This window comes from Mesoplodon densirostris, chromosome 13, assembly GCF_025265405.1.
Source record: "Mesoplodon densirostris isolate mMesDen1 chromosome 13, mMesDen1 primary haplotype, whole genome shotgun sequence".
Classification (NCBI taxonomy): domain Eukaryota; kingdom Metazoa; phylum Chordata; class Mammalia; order Artiodactyla; family Ziphiidae; genus Mesoplodon; species Mesoplodon densirostris.
The window spans coordinates 5283280-5307696 of NC_082673.1; the positions used below are offsets into that span (position 1 = coordinate 5283280).

The 24417-nt window shown below is 39.2% G+C and overlaps 1 pseudogene; it reads left to right on the forward strand.

Moving 5' to 3' along the window:
- The first annotated feature begins 2304 nt into the window (after nt 1-2304).
- On the forward strand, nt 2305-2721 carry LOC132500989 (GSK3B-interacting protein-like; annotated as a pseudogene).
- Nucleotides 2722-24417: the final 21696 nt, after the last annotated feature.

The following is a 24417-nucleotide window of genomic DNA, read 5'->3' on the forward strand; positions in this document are numbered from 1 at the left end:
GTCTGAATACTTCAGGACGGCATAAGCAACATCTTATACAGCGGCATAAGACAGTGGTAGACCGCACACTCTGGGTGAATACCTAGAAAATCAAGGCTGGATCAACATGAAGTTGGGACAATTATTGAAGTGTAGTTAGATTTCACTTACTTCTTTAGTAGTTTTTTAAATAAAAAGCTATATAATAGTGACTCTAGTACTCTTTTCCAGTGCATTTACAATGTGATCTCAGACCAAAGTCCAGTTTGTATTGGAATTTGTTTTAAAAGACACAATACGTGTTGCTTGCAAACTTGTATGAACTATTGTTTTATTTCTTGAGAGTGTCTGAATCTTTAGCTGAACAAATGTCAGAATTTGTCAATTCTCTCTAAAGCTGGAAAAACAAAACAAAACAAAACACCAACAACAATAAGAGTTAAAACAGAGGGATGAACTTGAAGTTATATCTAGATCTGGGAGAGGTTAGTATATATGAAAAATATTCTCACAAAGAAGTATTTTTAAAAATTTAAAATCTGGTCATATTGGTATCTTTTTCAGTGATAATTAGTTTTCTTGACAGTATAAGATTTGATTGGTTTTTTATTGAATTTTCTGCATGATTCTATATAGCTGAAATGTACCCTGCTTGATCTTTAATCACTGTTTTCTTTAGTTTAATAGTTGGGCACCATTATATGAATACTCACTTTCTTCTGTTGACTTTGTGGGTAGATGTTCTCAGGTTTCTCTGAGTCTAATGGAAGATAAAAGATATTCTTTTCTCTACTTTCATGAAGTTGCCTGCCTTTGGCTTCATCCTTCCATAGATTAGGATATTGGACTCCACTTCTAAGGTTTTTATACTGGAAGATGCTAAAAAAAAAAAAAAAAAAGCACAGACGTATAGATAATTGAGAAGATGGCCAAATCCCCTGACCTGGGCTGAGAACAAACACCCTTCTTCAAACCCCTTAGTTGTTTGATGCCCCTGTGAGCAATTCCATTGAGTCCTATGACATATATTGCAGAGATAGCATTAAAACCATACTTCTAACATCATACCTATATTTCCATTATCATCATATTATACCCTTATTATAGGAAATGTTCTCTTTTTTACTTAGATACTTGAATTACACTGGAAACATAAGAAATATGTCTGATAAAATATACCCTATATAGAGTAAAAGGCAGAGGTTTCTCTAATTTCTAGAAAAATAGAAATAGAAGTCACCTCTATGAAATCAAAGAAAAACACTCTGTTGCCCCATAAAACCACATTCTATGAAACAAGGTCAGCTAAATAAATGGTTGGAGGCATAAAAATCTAAACTTCTCAGATGGATGATCTGGAAATCATTCTGTTCTCTCTCTTTACCCAGATCCCTTTTCCCCTTCCAACTCTGTTCCCCCTGGCTCTGGGGCAAACCTAACATTTATGGGTCCAAATATCGATAGTCCCTGGGAAGTATGGTGGTAGCTGGCCCCAAACCCATAGAATGTACAACATCAAGAGTGAACTCTAATGTAAACTCTGGACTGTAGGTGATAACGAGGTGTCAGTGTAGGTTCATCAACTGTAAGAAATGTACCACCCTGGTGAGGGATGTCGATAATAGGGGAAGTTGTGCATGTGTGGAGGCAGGGTATAAATGGGAAATCTCTCTACCTTCTGCTTCATTTTGCTATGAACCTAAAGCAGCTCTAAAAAATAAAATCTATTTAAAGAAAATGAGACCAAGGCCTTAGGTCCTGGCCCTGATGTGAACTGTTATAGAATGTCAACAGGTTAACACTTGGGGTTCTCTCTCCTAACATCTTTCGTGGAATTGGCTAACCACCTATTTCGGAAAGGCAAGGAACAGAATGCCTCTTAGAATGCTGAGAATAAATGTTTAACAAAATTATTCTTTTTCAGGGAGTTACTCTTGTCTTTCTATTTGACTGAATGTTCCTTAAGGGCATGGACCACACCTTATACTTAGAATATGCATATTAGACTTATGCATCTCAATGGAATCTGTTCCGCAGGAATTTGTGTTGGTACAAGGTAGTTATTATCTTGGTTAGAGTTCCAGATGTCCAGAAAATCTGTATCCCTTGAATTGAAATAAATAAATGGCCAGATGCCTGGGGAGGGAGTAAGAGGAGGACTCGGGGTGCGCGCAGACTTGTGCCTGAGGTGGCAGGAATAAGATGGTAGCGTTCCCACGTCACATGCTTCTCAGAGTCGAAAGAGGGCGCAGCTGCAGCCATTCCACCTACTGTAAAGATCACCGAACTTGAAGTCAAAGGGCTTAGGTCAAAGATGTTTGCAGAATGGAAACAGACTGTAATCCCATGGAGCTGAGCAGTGTGTCAGGATTTGAAGAAGATGCAGGCTTAATGGCTTTGAAGGATCTGATATGAAAGACATGAGGCTGGAAGCTGAAGCAGTCGTAAGTGATGTTCTCTTTGCAGTTAACACCATGTTTGTCTCAAAAACCCTGTGCTGTGCAGACGATGTGGCCTATATCAATGTGGAAACAAGAGAAAGGAATAGATACTGCCTGGAACTCAATGAAGCAGGGCTCAGGGTGGTAGGTTGTGCTTTTGACCCGGTGGATGATCATTTATAGACTCTCTACCATGAAACAGTCTACTCCTTGCTGGATGCACTCAGCCCTGTCTACCAGGAAGCAGTTGGAAATGCACTCCTTCAAAAACTTGAAATTGAAAAGGGATGGACAGTCATGACTAAGGTTTTTCCTGTTCGAGGGGCTGTCAATGGTAAACATGTTGACATAAAGCTTGAAATTCTTGAAGATGGTCATAGTAGAAAATGGATCTTTGATTTTTTTTTTTTTTTTTTTTTTTTTGCGGTATGCAGGCCTCTCACTCTTGTGGCCTCTCCCGTTGTGGAGCACAGGCTCCGGACGCGCAGGCCCAGAGGCCATGGCTCACGGGCCCAGCCGCTCCGCGGCATGTGGGATCTTCCCGGACCGGGGCACGAACCCTTGTCCCCTGCATCGGCAGGCGGACTCTCAACCACTGCGCCACCAGGGAAGCCCATGGTGCTCTTTCTTACAGAAATAAATCAGGTACCTGGACTTGGAGAAGCTGAGGGAGGCCCCAGGGCCAGGTGGAGATAGTGCACACCCGGATGCTGCCATTCCAATGAGGTGAAAGCATGTGAGCAGCAAAAGCACCTGGTGCCCGTGGCTGCTGCTTCCCCTCCATCTTCCAACTCACGCACACAGTGCCTCTCTTATTCCACACTAATGGGGAAGATACTAGGAAGGGAATTCTGGAAAAGAACGTTTAGCTGAGTTGACGTATTGCAAAGCCACCATGGTCCACCCCTTGTCAACCTGACACCCTTATACAGTCTTTAACCACACTTAAAATCCAAATAGTAAAGTCATACTTCCACCTAACCTACTACAACTGTCTCATGTACAATAGAGAAAATGCTGCCTGTCCCCCTCAGGAGAGGATACTGTGTCCCTTTGGGTGATGCTCATTCTTCTAAGTCACCCTCTTTGATGTCCAGTAATACTGAGATATAAAGTCTAACTACTTTTAATACAACTTATCATCGGTAGTAGGGAAATAGGAGAGGAGATGAAAAAATTTTGTTAATATCTACAAGCCAATTAATGTTAAAATAAGAAAATGCTTGTAACTGTTAACATTCTCATTTCAGCACCTGGTCATGTGGTCATAGCTGGTACTTACAATGGCCTTCTTCGACTACCCAATCTATACCTCCTTTGTTTTTAGCAAGCTCTGGTTTCATGCCTGTGGGGTAACTCAGAACTTCTTCCTAATGTGTCTGGACCATTAATAGTCCTTCCAGTATTGGACTGATGTAGCTTTTAACAGACTTAAATCATAGGATATGGGAATATTAAAGGTACCCTGAAGGAATCTCCTATATTTGTCAGAGCAGTAGCTGCATACCAAGTGCCAGAGGTGGTGTTGACTTGCTTCAGCGTGGGAATCACATTTGGAAAAGCATCTGAAATTAGAGTCATTAGCTGATTAAGTTTATGGTAATCACTACCATCTATTCAGTTTCATCTTCCTAGGCCCAGTAGGTGAGCTGAATGGTAAGAATCATTACTCTTGTATTTTGAAGTCCTTGATGGTGGCACTAATCTCTGCAATCCTTTTTGGAATGTGGTATCACTTTTGGTTTATTTAGGTAGGTAGAGTCAGTTCCAGGGGCTTCTAAGTAGTCCTTTCTACCATAATCACCCACATCCACAGGCAAGGAATTTGGGAGGGGTTTAGCTAGGCAGTTGTTGCCCAGAATCTCTCATGAGGTAATAAAGATGCTGGCCAGGGCTTTAGCCATCTGAAGGCTTGACTGGAGTTGCGGGATCTACTGTCATCAGAATAGTATGATAACAGTGAAAAGATCAACATAGATTAATTAAATGGAGTTCAGAAATAGACCTACACATATATGATTGAATGATTTTTGACAAATCTGCCAATTCAGTTCAATGGGAAAAATAAATAGTACTGGAACAGCTGAATATCCATATGAAAGAAAAATGAATATCTATCCTTACCTTATCCCACACTCCAAAATCAACTCAAAATGCCTTGTAGACCTACGTGGAAAAGCTAAAACTATAAAACTCGAAGAAATCATAATAATGTTTGAAACCTGATAGGTGAGTATTTCTTAGGGTACATAAAGCATGAGCCCCTAAAGAAAAATTGACAAACTTGATCTTATCAAAATCAAGAACACTTTTAAGAAAAGGAAAAAGCAAGACACAGGATGAGAGAAAATACTCACATACATGTATCTAACAAAGAACTTGCCTCTAAAATATATACAAAACTGGTAAAACTCAAGAAGTTCAACAACCTTCTAAGAAGTGTAAAAATATCTGAACATACCTTTTACAGAAGATGAGAGCTAATGAAAAAATTTGAGCATATTGCTTATCAGGGAAGTATAAATGAGATACCACTACATACACGTTAGAATTGATAAAAACCAAAAAAGTGACGGCACCAAATGTTAGTGATGATGTGGTACAACTGCGACTCTTGGACACTGGTGGGAATGAAAAAGGCTGCACTCTGAAAATAATTTGGCACTTTCATAGAAAGTTAAACATAGGCCTATGAAGTGACCCAGGCTTTTCTTGTATTTACTATGTATTTTCTCAAGAGAAATAAGAATATAGGTCCACACAAAGACTTGCATACAAATGTTTCTCTCAGCTTTCTTAATCTAATATCCCCAAACTGGAAACAATCTGAAAGCCCATCAGCAGGTGACTGGATAAACAAAGGTGGTATATCCATACAATAGAATATGAATCAGCAATAAGGAGAAATAAATTACATGGAGAAATCTTGAAATCTTTATGCTGAGTGAAAGCAGCAGATACAAAATAGAACATACTGTATGATTCCACTTATATAAAATTCTAGAAAATGAAAACTAATTTACAGCGACAAAAAGCAGAAAAGTGGTGGCCTAGTGCCAGGGACTAAGGGAGGGCCAGACTGCAAAGGGGCAGGAGATAAGGCTTGGGGTGACGGAAATGTTCTGTGTCTGATTTTGGCAGTGGTTTTGCGATGTACACATTTCTCAAAACTCGTGTGTTTATTGTATATAAATTACACCTCAATAAAGTTGATATAAAAAAGGGATTAATAAAAAGGAATCCATTCCCACATGTTTACCAAAATCCTGTGAATTCCTAAAGATGCCATGCTCATTGTCACCACCTTAGAATTCACTGTGTACCTGAAATTTGGTACCTCATAGACCTCAGCTGTCCTGTGCCCCAGAGGGAAAAGCATCAATGTAATGAGCATACTGTATTATCTCTCTGTCCATCTCACTCTGAAGTGGACTTTAAACTGTCACGTTTAGTTGAAGCTTTTCATTACGTGGAATTTGTTTTTCTTCCATATTTCTTATGTAGACATCTGGTAAGATCAGAATGTGGTGTGTGTGTGTGTGTGTGTAGTATTCCATTTAGTTTCTTTCAGCATGCACGTGGGACAATAGTTTTTATGTAGCAGAGAAGGTCTGAAAAGTTGGTGAGCTTAGTCTGTGAAAATCAGCCCTTTCTCTGATTCGGGACTGCTTCAAACTGAAGCAGGTAACCTTTGTCATTCTCTGGTCCCCTCCAACTTTTTTATTTCTCACTCCCTTATCATATTGTGTGATGATTATTTATTGTGTCTGCCTTCATCCACTAGAGTTTCATCTCCCTGAGGGCAGGGATTGGGTTTTTCTTTCTTTTTTTTAAAAAAAATCACTGTACTCATGGTCTACCTATGTGCCTGGCACATAGGAACCCTTAATACATTTCTTGAATAAGTTTCTTGAATGAATACATATATATAACTAATCATATGCATATATGTATATATATTTATATACAGATGTATGTATATATAATATATATCTAATATATATTCTATTAGTCTGTTTTGTGTAACTGTTTGGTGCAACTGCTTTATCTTTATGCAATACAAGTTTCTCTTTTACTAAAGATGTGAATTTTACTTCTTATTAGCGAAGGTAATTACTCTTGCAGCATTATTTTTCCAGAGAAAATTATTTGACTTCCCTTCTTCTGTAATGTTTAGCTTCATGCTTATTTGAATGAGCTTGAAAAATTTTAAGGATTGTCACCGCCTCCTTCAAGTATAGCAGACACCTTTTCATCATTGTACTTTCTGATAATTTGATGTTAGTATAAAATTAAACTGTCAAGAAATCAAAGGACACTGACAAACTTAAAGTCGTCACTGAACAAAACCGATTGCATCTAATTCATCTGTCTTTGGTTCCTGACTTACCAATTAATATTTCAGAATGAATTTTTCATTTAATTATTCAAACAAAGTCCAGTCATGAAAACTTTTAATGTTTATTGTCATATTTAATTCGCCCTAAAACAAAAGTGAATACAGTGTAGACTTTTTTTTGAAGTCAAAGGATCTTCCAGAAAAATTAACAGCTGTCAAAAATGAATGTTTCTTGCAAAACAGCTATAATTTATAACAGTACCAAAGAAAGTTGTCTCATTTTTTTCCCTGAGTTATTTCAAGATATCAGGAATGATAGATAACAGACAAAATGACAAAGAATACAATTAAAATCCTAACCTGTTCTAGCTGGTTAAATCTAATGAAATGCACTATTTTCTTTTTTATCTCCATCTAAAAACTCCTATTACCTCAAATTATGTTAGTGATTCCTTCATGTGATTAAGATTAAATGAAGGATTTTGCTTCACAAAATTATTTTGAAATCTTAGATTAGGCTTTGTGATGTTGTACTTTTTATTCTTTATATAAATTACACATGACAATTTATCAGGGGACTCAAATGTCTTTAAAAGAAAGCTAACATATCACTTACCTACAATATAAGTAATTAAAGTATATATATTATATATATATATATTGTATTATAGGGCTAAAACAGTTTTTCTAAATTGCATTAATGTCCTTTCCAATATACCTGTTTTAGATACTCATAGCCAATTGACTATCTGACGTTCAATGCCTTACAGATGGATTAGACTAAATGTAACTTTTAAGTTCTCCATCACCCTATTTGCTCCCCTCAGGTTAGCTGCCATCATATCAGCAAACAACACCATCTATCAGGTTTTTCCAGCCCCAAAGCTCCAAGTTGTCTTTGATTCCTCTTTCTGCCTCCTTGCTGTTCCTCCATTACAACCAAGCAGCAGCAAATATCTCACACTGTTTGCTTCCCTTGGTGGCACAGACACCTACTCATCCAGGTTGGTGGCTGTTCACCTGGATGCTACTCTTGACTCTTCCTGCTTCCCTCTCACTTCCCCAAAGCCATCGTCACTCAGCACCACTTTAAAAAGAAGAGTGAATCAGATCATGTTGCTCCTGCTTCTAAAACCTTTTGGTAAATTTCCATTACCCCTCGGAAAAATCCAAACATTTTCCTGGGCTACAACGCCCTGCATGATTTGGCTTTTACTTACCTGTCCGTGCCCTCTCACATCCTTCACCTTTGCTTACACCAGCCTCCAATCAGCTTCTCAAACAAAAGGCCTTTTGCACCCTTGATCCTTTGCATTTTTTGCTTTCATCACCTAGAATCCCTTCCTAGATTCTTTGTATGGCTGGGTCCCTTTCTTGCTTGTAAGTCAGATTAAACAGACGGCAAAGATGAACAGGAGCCGGGGGTGGAGGACAAAGATGATGTGCCAGCCATCAGGCTAGGACTCAGGAGATATCTCCACCTCCACCTCCACCATCTCCATCTCTATCTACATCTACATACATATTTGCATCTATATCTCACCATACTGTTACTCCATATGCTATTAATTAATGCAAGAATAAAGATCAATATATACATTGTTAAAATATTTTTTAGAGCACATTTGAAACACAAATATTTTCATGTTAAATTGTATTAAAACAAAATATTCACTTAACTAGAGAAATGTGAGCCTACTAGCTAATTGAGATTTTGTTGTTCCATCAAGTACAGGACATTAGTTCCTGATGATCTGAAAGTCCAAGGTAAACTACAGATCATAGATGGATACTTTGTCCATTCATTCTTTGAACAGATATAGCTATTATAGCTATAATAATATATAATGCTATATATGTTTAGTATACTTGTTTATTTATGAAAAATTCTCAGTAAACTAGGTATGTTAAGTTAGTTTTCATACTTAGTTTCCTGAGGATTTTAAAATAAAACATGCGTGCATAAATATTGAATCTTATTTAATTCAAAATAAATTACTGTCATTTGAAAATAAAACACTTGATATTGTACAATTATTAAATGGAGGTTAAGCAGTGACTGATTTTGAAAGCAAAGTTTAGGGTTTAAAACAATCTGTGTAAACTATATGTCTATGTGTAGTGAATTTTAAACATTTAATTACCACTTTTAGATAAACTTTGTATAAATTGTTCCAGGGTATTATTAAATTAATTTAATAAACATCAGTTAGGTGTGTATAAATTGCTTCAGGAAACCTCAATTTGAAATATTACCGTAAATGTTTTCTAAATAAGATTGTGGAACACTGTGTTTATCAAATTATATTCATTAATCTTAGAAGGACAAGATTATTTTCCTGATGTGAATTTCTAAATAATAATTAGAAGAGACTTTATTATGAACTTAGTAAGTGTTAAATTATGCATCATTATCAAGCCAAGTTTAAAGATAACTTCAGAAATCTTTTCTCCTCAAGGACACAGGCAGCCATCCTACAGGAGATGGAAGAATAAAGGTAGCTCTATCTCTCTTATCCATGAACGTGAACCCAGGTTATGGAGAATCAGTGACAAGCGCACTGGAAGTTAAAGCAGGAAGAAGGCAGAACTGGCAGGGGAGAGTTCTCTGAAGCAGGAGGCTACACTGTAGAGTGAAACAAACCACTCCTTGTTTGTAATATGAGAATCAGTGGGTATTCTGTGGCTATTGGAGCATTCCTAATCTGACAAAACATCTGTCTAAAAAGGTAAATGGGTAGATTTGCCAGTTTTTCAAGAAGTAGGCGCTTTGTGTGATAGAAGAAAGCAAAAATGTTAATCTCAAATAATCTAGTGGCTTAAGATCTTGTCAACTAACAGAAGGCTCTGTTTCCACTCAAAGATACATGGGTGTACATGATGGCACATTCTAAAAGTCCAGGAAAACTAGTTTAACATAAAAATAATCAACAAGTAAGTATCAAGGTGAGACCCAATCCAAAGTAATTCAAAGAGAAGAAGGGAATAAGAAGCAGAATAGTTCCTTACAGTCAAAAATATACCAGAAAGTCATGCCTATGAACTTAATCAAAATGAAAACCTACTGTTCCAAAATGAGCCAAAGATGTTAAGAAATGCTCCAAGACTGTGCTCTTTCCATTTGAGGTTTAGGGGACCATTATTAACCCACATCCTATTTTGACTCAGCCAATTCCATATATTTAAATCTGTCTCTTGAGATACCCTAACCCTATTACTCTGGAATTTCTCAAGACATTCAGTAGCAAGTAACAGAAATGCCATCCAATGAAATTTCTTTAAGAAAAAGGGAATTTCTTGACTCAGATAACTGAAAAGAAAAAGGGGGATCTGATGGCTTCAGGCATGGTTTGAACTGGAGCTCATGACATCTTGTCAAGATGACAGTTTTTCTATCTTTTGTTCCTACATCCACAGTGTTGGGTAAATTATGAGGCCAGCTTTCTATGTAGTGGCAGAGAGGGCCGTCAAGAGCTGTGGTATTAGTATTTGCCACCTGTTAAACCCCAGATAAATGTGTGCATCTCTTTCCTGATGACTCTAGTCAAGGTTCTGGTGATGCTGATAAGCCCAGCACAGGTCACATAACTACCCTGACTCAATTACTGGAGACCCAATTACTACATATATTATCTGATTCAATCACTATTGGCCAAGCTTAGATCCTCAACTGTGTGTGGACCTGGGTTGTGGTGCTGTCAGTTTCAACAGGATTACATGGATGGAGAGTGAAGATGGTTTGGCTTTTAAAATAGAATGAGAAATTTTATGCCCAGAAGAGGGAGAAAGGGGAAAACACAAAATTTTCCCTATAAGATACAATAATGAAAGAAACATAAGCACATTTTGACAAAATTTTACAGTTTTACAAATTTTACAAGCTTATCATTTTTTAGTTTGGAGAACCTAAATGGGATTTTTGCTTCTATACAGATGGTCAACAAAAATCTGATGAAGCGAAACATAAGACAAGGCGTCAGTCTCCATACCGGTAAGTCCTGTTTCATCAGCACTCTTTTTTTTCCCCTAAATTCAAACTATTAACTTATTCTTTCTATGTGTGTCCAACACAACATGAATATATTAGGCAGTCACGTGGTAAAATTGATCAGTTTAGACACATGCATTGGACTGCCATATTAACAGAACACTCCTTTTTTTTTTAGCTGGAGTTCACTTGCTTATTATTGGATCCAAATTTCTAATTAACTGCCACATTCTTACTTACCTCTCTTCTCTGTACATGTCATTCCATGCCTGCATTAGCAATGAATTGTAGGCATCTCAGGAAACTTGTGGCTGAGTAATAAGGGCAAAAACAGGAACTCACCTTACAGGCTCCCATTTCTCTTCTTTCTTTGTAAGGCACCCAGTTTATCTTTTAGGCATTTTAATTATAATGACCAGGTTCGCCAGTCCAAAAATATAATTCCCAGGTACACTTCTGCAACTAATCTATTTAAAAACAAACAGTAAATAAGGACATTTTAAGCGTTAGAAGACAATTATAATTATCTGTCTTTCTTGAAATGCATAACTTGAAGTTTAATCCATATCTGAGTTATGGTTAGATGCTAAGACTCCAAGTAATATTTTGGGTTTGGAAAATTACACACATTTATAGATTCTGAAATAGCTCACTCCAGTTGGCTCAGAATTAGAAATATTTGGGGATGAAACTTCTAGTCATCTTCAAGATACCAAAGAAAACCAGTGAGTCATTCAAAGATGGTCTATGGAGTCATTGCAGCCTAAATGGATTATTTACATAAAATTGCCGTGGAGGTTAATAGAAGGGACCCTGGGTCAGAGTTGCAGAGCAGGGTTTCTAGGCAAAGATTCACCATTTTACTTGCCTAGAGTTTAAAGTTCCTATGCCCTGATTTGCACATCTAATAAGCAGAGTTAATAAATACTAATTATCTATATACCTCCTTGCCAGAGAACCCAGGAGGACAAAAGAGATAATATATACAAACGCCCCAAAGAGGAGAAATCATGTAACCCAAAGCTGGCCAAGTAGCCTATGAATTCTGAGGTTTACCTTTACTCAAAGTTTTACTTAATGATAAACAAAGATTCTAGGACAGATTTTTTTGAAATGACATGCCTATAAAAGTTACCTCACGCTAGGGGCCTCCCTGGTGGCGCAAGTGGTTCAGAGTCCGCCTGCCGAGGCAGGGGATACGGGTTCGTGCCCCGGTCTGGGAGGATCCCATATGCCGCGGAGCGGCTGGGCCCGTGAGCCGTGGCCGCTGAGCCTGCGCGTCCGGAGCCTGCGCGTCCGGAGCCTGTGCTCCGCAACGGGGGAGGCCACAGCAGTGAGAGGCCCGCATACCGCAAAAAAAAAAAAAAAAAAAAAAAAAAAAGTTACCTCACGCTAAATGGCATAAGGTCCATATATGGGACATTCACATGTCAGTATAAGCTATTGTTTACCTACTGGTGAAGAAGAAAAAGAAATTTATTCCTCTTTAGAGGAGAAGTTACTGTACACCTTGAGTTAATAGTTTCATATCTATACCAGCAGCTACTGTTCACATATCAGTATTTCTTTATCCCAAAGAAGCAGGGAACCCTTTCTTTTCATCCCTCATCCTAAAGGTCCTGAAGTGAAGAAACCAGCTCCTTCTTTGTCTCCACATTCCCCTGCTCCAGCTCTATTCCACTCCACCTTAGACTTTGGATTTATAAACATAATTTAATGATAATGATGGTGATGGGCACCATCTCCCCAGATCTTGTGTTTTTAACACTATGGAAACTGAAACAAATTGAAATTTAGGGATTACTGTTTTTTTCTACACACCTCACTGCATTTTTTTGCCTCATGGGGGAATGAGTTTCATTTCTGAGACAGCTATTCCAGGAAATAACAGATCAGAATGCTCAGTCATGGCTATTGATATGCTAGAGGTGTGGACTATTTGAACAATACAATACGCAATTTCTTGCACATACAGGACCATGAGCCTAACAATACGAGAATATACACCCTTCTCAAGAACACACAAACATTAAGTAAAAATGACAATATAATGAGTCTGTGAAGCAAATCACAGCAGATTTTTAAAAAAATCAGTGCCATACTTTGTGGTCTTTTACTACAGAGAAAGTTAAATTATTATTCAAGAACCAAAAGGAAAGTAGAAAACTCCATACATTTTGAAATTCAAAAAACATAAATCTATATAATTGTAATTGAAAGAAGAAACTGTAATTGAAGTCCAAAACTGTAAACTGAACCTTAAAAGAAATACTTCATAAAGGTGCAAAATGCAGAAAATTTATATTTAAAGGAAAATTTATAGGCTTGAATTTTATTTTATTATGATTATTAGTTTTTGGCCATGCCTCATGGCTTGCAGATCTTAGTTCCCAGACCAGGGAGTGAACATGGGCTCCTGGACAGTGAGAGTGCTGAGTGCTAACCACTGGACTGCCAGGGAACTCCAGAGGCTCGAAGAAAAGAAAGGAAAAAAAGAAAAAAAAGAAAGGAAAAGAAAATAATCTAATAAACTCAAATAAAGTAGAAGGAGTCAAATAAACATTAAATAGTGAGAACCAGCAAGGCCACACGTTGGTGCAGGCACATCTCGGAGATACTGTGGCTTCCATTCCAGACCAACACAATTTGAAGCAAATATCGCAATAAATCAAGTCACACAAATTTTTGGTTTCATAGCACATATAAAAGTTGTTTATACTATACTATAGCCTATCAAGTGTGCAATAGAATTATGTATAAAAAAACAATGTACATACCTTAATTAAAAAATACTTGGGACTTCCCTGGTGGCGCAGTGGTTAAGACTCCACGCTCCCAACGCAGGGGGCCTGGCTCAATCCCTGGTCAGGGAACTAGATCCCACATGCATGCCGCAACTATGAGTTAGCATGCCACAACTAAGACCTGATGCAACCAAATAAATAATTAAATAAATAAATATTTTAAAAATGCTTTATTGCTAAAAAATGCTAACAATCATCTGAGCCTTTAGAGAGTCATAATATTTTGCTGGTGGAGGGTCTTGCCTCAATGTTGATGGCTGCTGACGGATCAGGATGGTGGGTGCTGAAGTTGGGGTGGTCATGACGATTTCTTAAAATAAGACAACAGTGAAGTTTGCTGCAATGATTGACTCTTTCTTTCATGAAAGATTTTTCTGTAGCCCGCAATGCTATTTGATAGAATTTTACCCACAGTAGACCTCCTTTCAAAATTGGAGTCAACCCCTCAAACCCTGTGCAGCTTTATCAACTAAGTGTATGTAATGTTCTAAATCCCTGGTTGTATTCCAATAATCTTCACAGCATCTTCACCAGGAGTAGATTCCATTTCAAGAAACCACATTCGTTGCTCATGATTCATTAAATGAACTCCTCATTTGTTAAATTTTTATTCTGAGGTTATAGTAATTCAGTCACATCTTTGGGCTCCACTTCTAATTCTAGCTCTCTTGCCGTTTCCACCACATCTGCAGTTCTTCCTCCACTGAAGTCCTGAACCCCTCAAAGTCATCCATGAGGGTTGGAATCAGCTTCTTCCAAACTTCTGTTAATGTTGATATTTTGACCTTTTCCTGCAAATTATGAACGTCGTAATGAAATCTAGAATGGTGAATCCCTTCCAGAATGTTTTCAATTGACTTTGCCCAGATCCACCAGAGGAATCACTGTCTATGGCAGCTATAACCTTATGAAATGTATTTCCTAAATAATAAGACTTGAAAGTTGAAATTACTCTTTGATCCATGGGCTGCAGAACGGACATTTGTGTTAGCAGAAGTAAAAAGAATATCAATCACATTGTATGTATTCACCAGAGCTCTTGGTTGACCAGGTACATTATCAATAAACAGTAATATATTGAAAAGAATCTTTTTTTTTTCTAAGTAGTAGGTCTTAACAGTGTGCTGAGGATATTCAGTAAGCCATACTGTAAACCGATGTGCTGTCATCCGGGCTTTGTTTTTCCATTTGTAGAGCACAGGCAGAGTAGATTTAGCATAACTCTTAAGGGCCCTAGGGTTTTCAAAATGGTAAATGAGTATTGGCTTCAACTTAAAGTCACCAGCTGCATTAACCCCTAACAAAAGAGTCAGACTGTCCTTTGAAGCTTTGAAGCCAGACATTTGACTTCTCCCCTCTAGCTAGGAAAGTCCTAAATGGCATCTTCCTCCAATCTAAAGCTGTTTCATCTAAAAATGAAACTCTGTTGTTTAGTGTAACTTCTTTCATTATCTTAGCTAGATCTTCTGGATAACTTGCTGCAGCACTTGCTGCTTCTCCTTGCACTTTGAGGTTATGAAGATGACTTCTTTCCTTAAACCTCATAAACCAGTCTCTGCTGGCTTCCATCTTTTTTTTTTTCCTGCAGCTTCTTCTCCTCTCTCAGCCTTCATAGAATTGAAGAGAGTTAGACCCTTGCTCTGGATTAGGCTTTAGCTTAAGGGAATGTTGTGGCTGGTTTGATTTTCTACCCGGACCCCCAAAACTTTCTTCATATCTGTAATAAGGCTGTTTTGCTCTCTTATCATTCCTGTGTTCACTGGAGCAGCACTTTAAATTTCCTTCAAGAACTCTCCCTTTGCACTCATATCTTGGCTAACTGTTTGGCACAAGAGTCCTAGCTTTCAGCCTATCTCAGCTTGGACATGCCTTCTTCACTAAGTGTATCATTTCTAGCTTTTGATTTAAAGTGAGAGATGTGACCCGTCCTTTCACTTGCAAACCCGGTAAGACTCTCCTTTTCAGAGCAAACTCACAGAGGCTGATGGAATATTGTTTAAGTCATGAAAACTCCAGCTTGAAACTAACCTGGAAAGAAGGTGAGAAGAAATGAATGATTTTTAAAGAAAGCCTTGGGATCTGATTTTACTTTTCCTCACCAGAAAGTCAGTTCCAGTGGCTTGAGTGGTAGCAGCCTGGTAAGTGCACCACACAAACAGCAGCTTGAAGATCGGTTCAGTGATTTTTATGTTATTTACAGCCAACTCTCCCAGTAGGTCTCAGGCAGATAAATGAGCTCTCACCTGAAGATTAAACCGATTCAGCTTCTATAGCACACTGATTGAAAAGAAAGCGAAGTCAGCAGAGGTGTATGACTGAGCAAGCTTCCCAGTCATTGTATAAACATGGAACCTGGGACATTTCATTACACCCACCAGTGAAATGGAAAATGCCTCCAGCCCCACTGAGATCAAAGTCCCTTACTCTGGACCATGGTAACAGTGCATAACATATGCAAGAGTGGAGAAGTGTGTGTGTGTGTGTGTGTGTGTGTGTGTGTGCGTGCACATGCGTTTGTGTGTGTGTGAGAGAGAGAGAGAGAGAGAGAGAGAGAGAGAGAGACGGTGGGTGGGGGTGAGTGAAGGGGAGGAATAAGGAAGGAAGAAAGAGAAAGGGATTTTCTAGGCTTGAAATTGTGTGATCAGTAAGTGAATGGAATATTGGTCCCTTGTCCTAGGATTTCCTTCCTATGAGATCCCTCCTTTGTAGAAATCTTTGTTATTTCTTTTTTTTTATCCCCTCCCTCTTGCATCTCCCTCCCTCCCACCCTCCCTATCCCACCCCTCCAGGTGGTCACAAAGCACCGAGCTGATCGCCCTGTGCTATGAGGCTGCTTCCCACTAGCTATCTACCTTACGTTTGGTAGTGTATATATGTCTATGCCACTCTCTCACTTTGTCACAGCTTACCCTTCCCCCTCCCCATATCATCAAGTCCATTCTCAAGTAGGTCTGTGTCTTTATTTCTGTTTCACCCCTAGGTTCTTCATGACATTTTTTCCCTTAAATTCCATATATACATGTTAGCATACGGTATTTGTCTTTCTCTTTCTGACTTACTTCACTCTGTATGACAGACTCTAGGTCTATCCACCTCATTACAAATAGCTCAATTTCGTTTCTTTTTATGGCTAAGTAATATTCCATTGTATATATGTGCCACATCTTCTTTATCCATTCATCCAATGATGGACACTTAGGTTGTTTCCATCTCCGGGCTATTGTAAATAGAGCTGCAATGAACATTTTGGTACATGACTCTTTTTGAATTATGGTTTCTTATTTGATGATGGGACATAAAAAATTCATTTCACGTCTGCTTGCCATTTTCTCTAACTTCATACTCCAGATAAAGAGAACGGGCTTTTGGATTTTGATCTCGTTACCCCCATTTGTATGATCTTTCAGAGGTGTGTGTGCCTCATTAGTAGAAGAGGATGATTCTTGACATTGGATTTTTGAGAAGATTAAGTCAGCTGTGACCAGAAGAGTGCTCGGTTCCATGCTCGGTACACATCCAATAAATGCACCTTCCCTCTTCTGTCTTTTTAAAATTTCAAGCCCAGTCTAGAAAGCTGGCGATATCCTAGAGGTGTGCCAGGCACGTGTGGGAATCTGTGTGCTCCGTGCCCTCACTTTGAAGGTTGAGCTGAAGTTACCCAGGGCATCAGTGATGCACTGCAGAAAACTCAGCCAGGCAGAGCCAGACGGAACTAGAACCCGATCTTCTGTATGAAAAACACGTCCCGTGTCTCAGGGTAGGTAACAGGTACATGTGTCTACTCACCTCATGTCCACACGATCTGCGAACTCTGCCTGAGTGGAAATTAAAACAGCTCTTAAAAAAACCCTTCCTCACCCTTGCCCTTTCACGAAGACATTTCAGTTTATGTCTTGGGAGACGTTTGCAACTATCTGATAGCTTTACTCTGATTGAGAGCTAAATTCCACTTTTTCCCTTTATGAAATACTCCCATTTTATCATTTGTCACAGTTATAATTAATTGCAGCTGTCTTCTAAAATTTGACAATGGCTCTATTTCTCCCCACTTGTTTATTCTGTATAACTCAGGCTGAATATCTTTAAAAGTGGATGAGGAAGAAATTTTTTCCTTTAAAAAGTCCAAAAAGTTGAGGTTCACTTATTCATCTGTGCCTTTGAGTGAAATTAGTTCTGGAAAAAAAACATTAGAGAAGGGGATTGTCTCTTTTTTTTTTTTTAATTTTTTTATTTTTTTTTATTTTACAAATTTATTCAGTTATACATATACATATGTTCCCATATCCCCTCCCTTTTGCGTCTCCCTCCCACCCTCCCTATCCCACCCCTCCAGGCGGTCACAAAGAACCGAGCTGATCTCCCTGTGCTATGCGGCTGCTTCCCACTAGCTATCTACCTTACATTTGGTAGTGTATATATGTCCATGCTGCTCTTTCACTTTGTCACAGCTTACCCTTCCCCCTCCCCATATCCTCAAGTCCATGCTCTAGTAGGTCTGTGTCTTTATTCCTGTCTTACCCCTATGTTCTTGATGACATTTTTTTCTTAAATTCCATATATATGTGTCAGCATACAGTATTTGTCTTTCTCTTTCTGACTTACTTCACTCTGTATGACAGACTCTAGGTCCATCCACCTCATTACAAATAGCTCAATTTCATTTCTTTTTATGGCTGAGTAATATTCCATTGTATATATGTGCCACATCTTCTTTATCCATTCATCCGATGATGGACACTTAGGTTGTTTCCATCTCCGGGCTATTGTAAATAGGGCTGCTATGAACATTTTGGTACATGTCTCTTTTTGAATTATGGTTTTCTCAGGGTATATGCCCAGTAGTGGGATTGCTGGGTCATATGGTAGTTCTATTTGTAGTTTTTTAAGGAACCTCCATACTGTTCTCCATAGTGGCTGTACCAATTCACATTCCCACCAGCAGTGCAAGAGTGTTCCCTTTTTTCCACACCCTCTCCAGCATTTATTGTTTCTAGATTTTTTGATGATGGCCATTCTGACTGGTGTGAGATGATATCTCATTGTAGTTTTGATTTGCATTTCTCTAATGAGTAAAGATGTTGAGCATCCTTTCATGTGTTTGTTGGCTGTCTGTATATCTTCTGTGGAGAAATGTCTATTTAGGTCTTCTGCCCATTTTTGGATTGGGTTGTTTGTTTTTTTGCTATTGAGCTGCATGAGCTGCTTATAAATTTTGGAGATTAATCCTTTGTCAGTTGCTTCATTTGCAAATATTTTCTCCCATTCTGAGGGTTGTCTTTTCGTCTTGTTTATGGTTTCCTTTGCTGTGCAAAAGCTTTGAAGTTTCATTAGGTCCCATGTGTTTATTTTTGTCTTTATTTCCATTTCTCTAGGAGGTGGGTCAAAAAGGATCTTGCTGTGATTTATGTCATAGAGTGTTCTGCCTATGTTTTCCTCTAGGAGTTTGATAGTGTCTGGCCTTACATTTAGGTCTTTAATCCATTTGGAGCTAATTTTTGTGTATGGTGTTAGGGAGTGATCTAATCTCATACTTTTACATGTCCCTGTCCAGTTTTCCCAGCACCACTTATTGAAGAGACTGTCCTTTCTCCACTGTACATTCCTGCCTCCTTTATCAAAGATAAGGTGACCATATGTCCGGGGGTTTATCTCTGGGCTTTCTATCCTGTTCCATTGATCTATCTTTCTGTTTTTGTGCCAGTACCATACTGTCTTGATTACTGTAGCTTTGTAGTATAGTCTGAAGTCAGGGAGCCTGATTCCTCCAGCTCCATTTTTCGTTCTCAAGATTGCTTTGGCTATTCGGGGTCTTTTGTGTTTCCATACAAATTGTGAAATTTTTTGTTCTAGTTCTGTGAAAAATGCCATTGGTAGTTTGATAGGTATTGCATTGAATCTGTAGATTGCTTTGGGTAGTAGCGTCATTTTCACAATGTTGATTCTTCCAATCCAAGAACATGGTACATCTCTCCATCTATTTGTATCATCTTTAATTTCTTTCATCAGTGTCTTATAATTTTCTGCATACAGGTCTTTTGTCTCCTTAGGTAGGTTTATTCCTAGATATTTTATTCTTTTTGTTGCAATGGTAAATGGGAGTGTTTCCTTGATTTCACTTTCAGATTTTTCATCATTAGTATATAGGAATGCCAGAGATTTCTGTGCATTAATTTTGTATCCTGCAACTTTACCAAATTCATTGATTAGCTCTAGTAGTTTTCTGGTAGCATCTTTAGGATTCTCTATGTATAGTATCATGTCATCTGCAAACAGTGACAGCTTTACTTCTTCTTTTCCCATTTGGATTCCTTTTATTTCCTTTTCTTCTCTGATTGCTGTGGCTAAAACTTCCAAAACTAGGTTGAATAAGAGTGGTGAGAGTGGGCAACCTTGTCTTGTTCCTGATCTTAGTGGAAATGGTTTCAGTTTTTCACCATTGAGGACGATGCTGGCTGTGGGTTTGTCATATATGGCCTTTATTATGTTGAGGAAAGTTCCCTCTATGCCTACTTTCTGCAGGGTTTTTATCATAAATGGGTGTTGAATTTTGTCAAAAGCTTTCTCTGCATCTATTGAGATGATCATATGGTTTTTCTCCTTCAACTTGTTAATATGGTGTATCACATTGATTGATTTGCGTATATTGAAGAATCCTTGCATTCCTGGAATAAACCCCACTTGATCATGGTGTATGATCCTTTTAATGTGCTGTTGGATTCTGTTTGCTAGTATTTTGTTGAGGATTTTTGCATCTATGTTCATCAGTGATATTGGCCTGTAGTTTTCTTTCTTTGTGACATCCTTGTCTGGTTTTGGTATCAAGGTGATGGTGGCCTCGTAGAATGAGTTTGGGAGTGTTCCTCCCTCTGCTATATTTTGGAAGAGTTTGAGAAGGATAGGTGTTAGCTCTTCTCTAAATGCTTGATAGAATTCGCCTGTGAAGCCATCTGGTCCTGGGCTTTTGTTTGTTGGAAGATTTTTAATCACAGTTTCAATTTCAGTGCTTGTGATTGGTCTGTTCATATTTTCTATTTCTTCCTGATTCAGTCTTGGCAGGTTGTGCATTTCTAAGAATTTGTCCATTTCTTCCAGGTTGTCCATTTTATTGGCATAGAGTTGCTTATAGTAATCTCTCATGATCTTTTGTATTTCTGCAGTGTCAGTTGTTACTTCTCCTTTTTCATTTCTAATTCTATTGATTTGAGTCTTCTCCCTTTTTTTCTTGATGAGTCTGGCTAATGGTTTATCAATTTTGTTTATCTTCTCAAAGAACCAGCTTTTAGTTTTATTGATCTTTGCTATCGTTTCCTTCATTTCTTTTTCATTTATTTCTGATCTGATTTTTATGATTTCTTTCCTTCTGCTAACTTTGGGATGTTTTTGTTCTTCTTTCTCTAATTGCTTTAGGTGCAAGGTTAGGTTGTTTATTCGAGATGTTTACTGTTTCTTAAGGTGGGATTGTATTGCCATAAACTTCCCTCTTAGAACTGCTTTTGCTGCATCCCATAGGTTTTGGGTCGTCGTGTCTCCATTGTCATTTGTTTCTAGGTATTTTTTAATTTCCTCTTTGATTTCTTCAGTGGTCACTTCGTTATTAAGTATTGTTTAGCCTCCATGTGTTTGTATGTTTTACAGCTCTTTTCCTGTAATTGATATCTAGTCTCATAGCATTGTGGTCGGAAAAGATACTTGATACAATTTCAATTTTCTTAAATTTACCAAGGCTTGATTTGTGACCCAAGATATGATCTATCCTGGAGAATGTTCCATGAGCACTTGAGAAAAATGTGTATTCTGTTGTTTTTGGATGGAATGTCCTATAAATATCAATTAAGTCCATCTTGTTTAATGTATCATTTAAAGCTTGTGTTTCCTTATTTATTTTCATTTTGGATGACCTGTCCATTGGTGAAAGTGGGGTGTTAAAGTCCCCTACTATGATTGTGTTACTGTCGATTTCTCCTTTTATGGCTGTTAATATTTCCCTTATGTATTGAGGTGCTCCTATGTTTGGTGCATAAATATTTACAATTGTTATATCTTCTTCTTGGATTGATCCCTTGATCATTATGTAGTGTCCTTCTTTGTCTCTTCTAGTAGTCTTTATTTTAAAGTCTATTTTGTCTGATATGAGAATTGCTACTCCAGCTTTCTTTTGGTTTCCATTTGCATGGAATATCTTTTTCCATCCCCTTACTTTCAGTCTGTATGTATCTCTAGGTCTGAAGTGGGTCTCTTGTAGACAGCATATATATGGGTCTTGTTTTTGTATCCATTCAGCCTGTCTGTGTCTTTTGGTGGGAGCATTTAGTCCATTTACATTTAAGGTAATTATTGATATGTATGTTCCTATTCCCATTTTCTTAATTGTTTTGGGTTCGTTATTGTAGTTCTTTTCCTTCTGTTGTGTTTCTTGCCTAGAGAAGTTCCTTTAGCATTTGTTGTAAAGCTGGTTTGGTGGTGCTGAACTCTCTCAGCTTTTGCTTGTCTGTAAAGGTTTTAATTTCTCCATCAAATCTGAATGAGATCCTTGCTGGGTAGAGTAATCTTGGTTGCAGGTTTTTCTCCTTCATCACTTTAAGTATGTCCTGCCACTCCCTTCTGGCTTGTAGAGTTTCTGCTGAGAGATCAGCTGTTATCCTGATGGGGATTCCCTTGTGTGTTATTTGTTGTTTTTGCCTTGCTGCTTTTAATATGATTTCTTTGTGTTTAATTTTTGACAGTTTGATTAATATGTGTCTTGGTGTATTTCTCCTTGGATTTATTCTGTATGGGACTCTCTGTGCCTCCTGGACTTGATTAACGATTTCCTTTCCCATATTAGGGAAGTTTTCAACTATAATCTCTTCAAATATTTTCTCAGTCCCTTTCTTTTTCTCTTCTTCTTCTGGAACCCCTATAATTCGAATGTTGGTGTGTTTAATGTTGTCCCAGAGGTCTCTGAGACTGTCCTCTGTTCTTTTCATTCTTTTTTCTTTATTTTGCTCTGCATCAGTTATTTCCACTATTTTATCTTCCACCTCACTTATCCATTCTTCTGCCTCAGTTATTCTGCTATTGATCCCATCTAGAGTATTTTTTATTTCATTTATTGTGTTTTTAATCGATGCTTGATTCGTCTTTAGTTCTTCTAGGTCCTTGTTAACTGTTTCTTGCATTTTGTCTATTCTATTTCCAAGATTTTGGATCATCTTTACCATCATTATTCTGAATTCTTTTTCAGATAGACTGCCTATTACCTCTTCATTTGTTAGGTCTGGTGGGTTTTTATCTTGCTCCTTCTCCTGCTGTGTGTTTTTCTGTCTTCTCATTTTGCTTATGTTACTGTGTTTGGGGTCTCCTCTTTGCAGGCTGCAGGTTCGTAGTTCCCGTTGTTTTTGGTGTCTGTCCCCAGTGGCTAAGGTTGGTTTAGTGGGTTGTGTAGGCTTCTTGGTGGAGGGGACTACTGCCTGTGTTCTGGTGGATGAGGCTGGATCTTGTCTTTCTGGTGGGCAGGTCCACGTCTGGTGGTGTGTTTTGGGGTGTTTGCGGACTTTTTATGATTTGAGGCAGCCTCTCTGCTAATGGGTGGTGTTGTGTTCCTGTCTTGCTAGTTGTTTGGCATAGGGTGTCCAGCACTGTAGCTTGCTGGTCGTTGAGTGAAGCTGGGTGCTGGTGTTGAGATGGAGATCTCTGGAAGATTTTCGCCGTTTGATATTATGTGGAGCTGGGAGGTCTCTTGTGGACCAGTGTCCTGAAGTTCGCTCTCCCACCTCAGAGGCACAGCACTGACTCCTGGCTACTCAATTTGGGATGATTTGTTGTCTATTCATGTATTCCACAGATGCAGGGTACATCAAGTTGATTGTGGAGCTTTAATCCGCTGCTTCTGAGGCTGCTGGGAGAGGTTTCCCTTTCTCTTCTTTGTTCTCACAGCTCCTGGGTCCAGCTTTGGATTTGGCCCCGCCTCTGCGTGTAGGTCGCCGGAGGGCGTCTGTTCTTCGCTCAGACAGGACAGGGTTAAAGGAGCAGCCTCTTCGGGGACTCTGGCTCACTCAGGCCGGGCGGGAGGGAGGGGCACGGAGTGCGGGGCGAGCCTGCAGCGGCAGAGGTCGGCGTGACGTTGCACCAGCCCGAGGCGCGCCGTGCGTTCTCCCAGGGAAGCCACCCCTGGATCCCGGGACCCCGGCAGTGGCAGGCTGCACAGGCTCCCGGAAGGGCGGTGTGGACAGTGACCTGCGCTCGCACACAGGCTTCTTGGCGGCGGCAGCAGCAGCCCCAGCGTCCCACGCCCGTCTCTGGGCTCCGCGCTTTCAGCCGCGACTCGCGCCCGTCTCTGGAGCTCCTTTACGCGGCGCTCTTAATCCCCTCTCCTCGTGCACCAGGAAACCAAGAGGGAAGAAAAAGTCTCCTGCCTCTTCGGCAGCTCCAGAGTTTTCCCGGACTCCCTCCCGGCTAGCTGTGGCACATTAGCCCCCTTCAGGCTGAGTTCTCGCCTCCAGTCCCAGTCCTCTCCCTGCGCTCTGACCGAAGCCCGAGCCTCAGCTCCAGCGCCGCCCGCCCTGGCGGGGGAGCAGACAAGCCTCTCGGGCTGGTGAGTGCTGCTCGGCACCGCTCCTCTGTGTGGGAATCTCTCTGCTTTGCCCTACCCAGGTATGTGGGGAGTTTCTTGCCTTTTGGGAGGTCTGGGGTCTTCTGCCAGCGTTCAGTAGGTGTTCTGTAGGAGTTGTTGCACGTGTAGCTGTATTTCTGGTGTATCTGTGGGGAGGAAGGTGATCTCCGCGTCTTACTCTTCCGCCATCTTACCCGGAAGTCCTCAGGGGATTGTCTCTTACCGTCTTATTTTTTCAAAGTATTTGGGAATCAGACATTTGTCTTATTACAGGA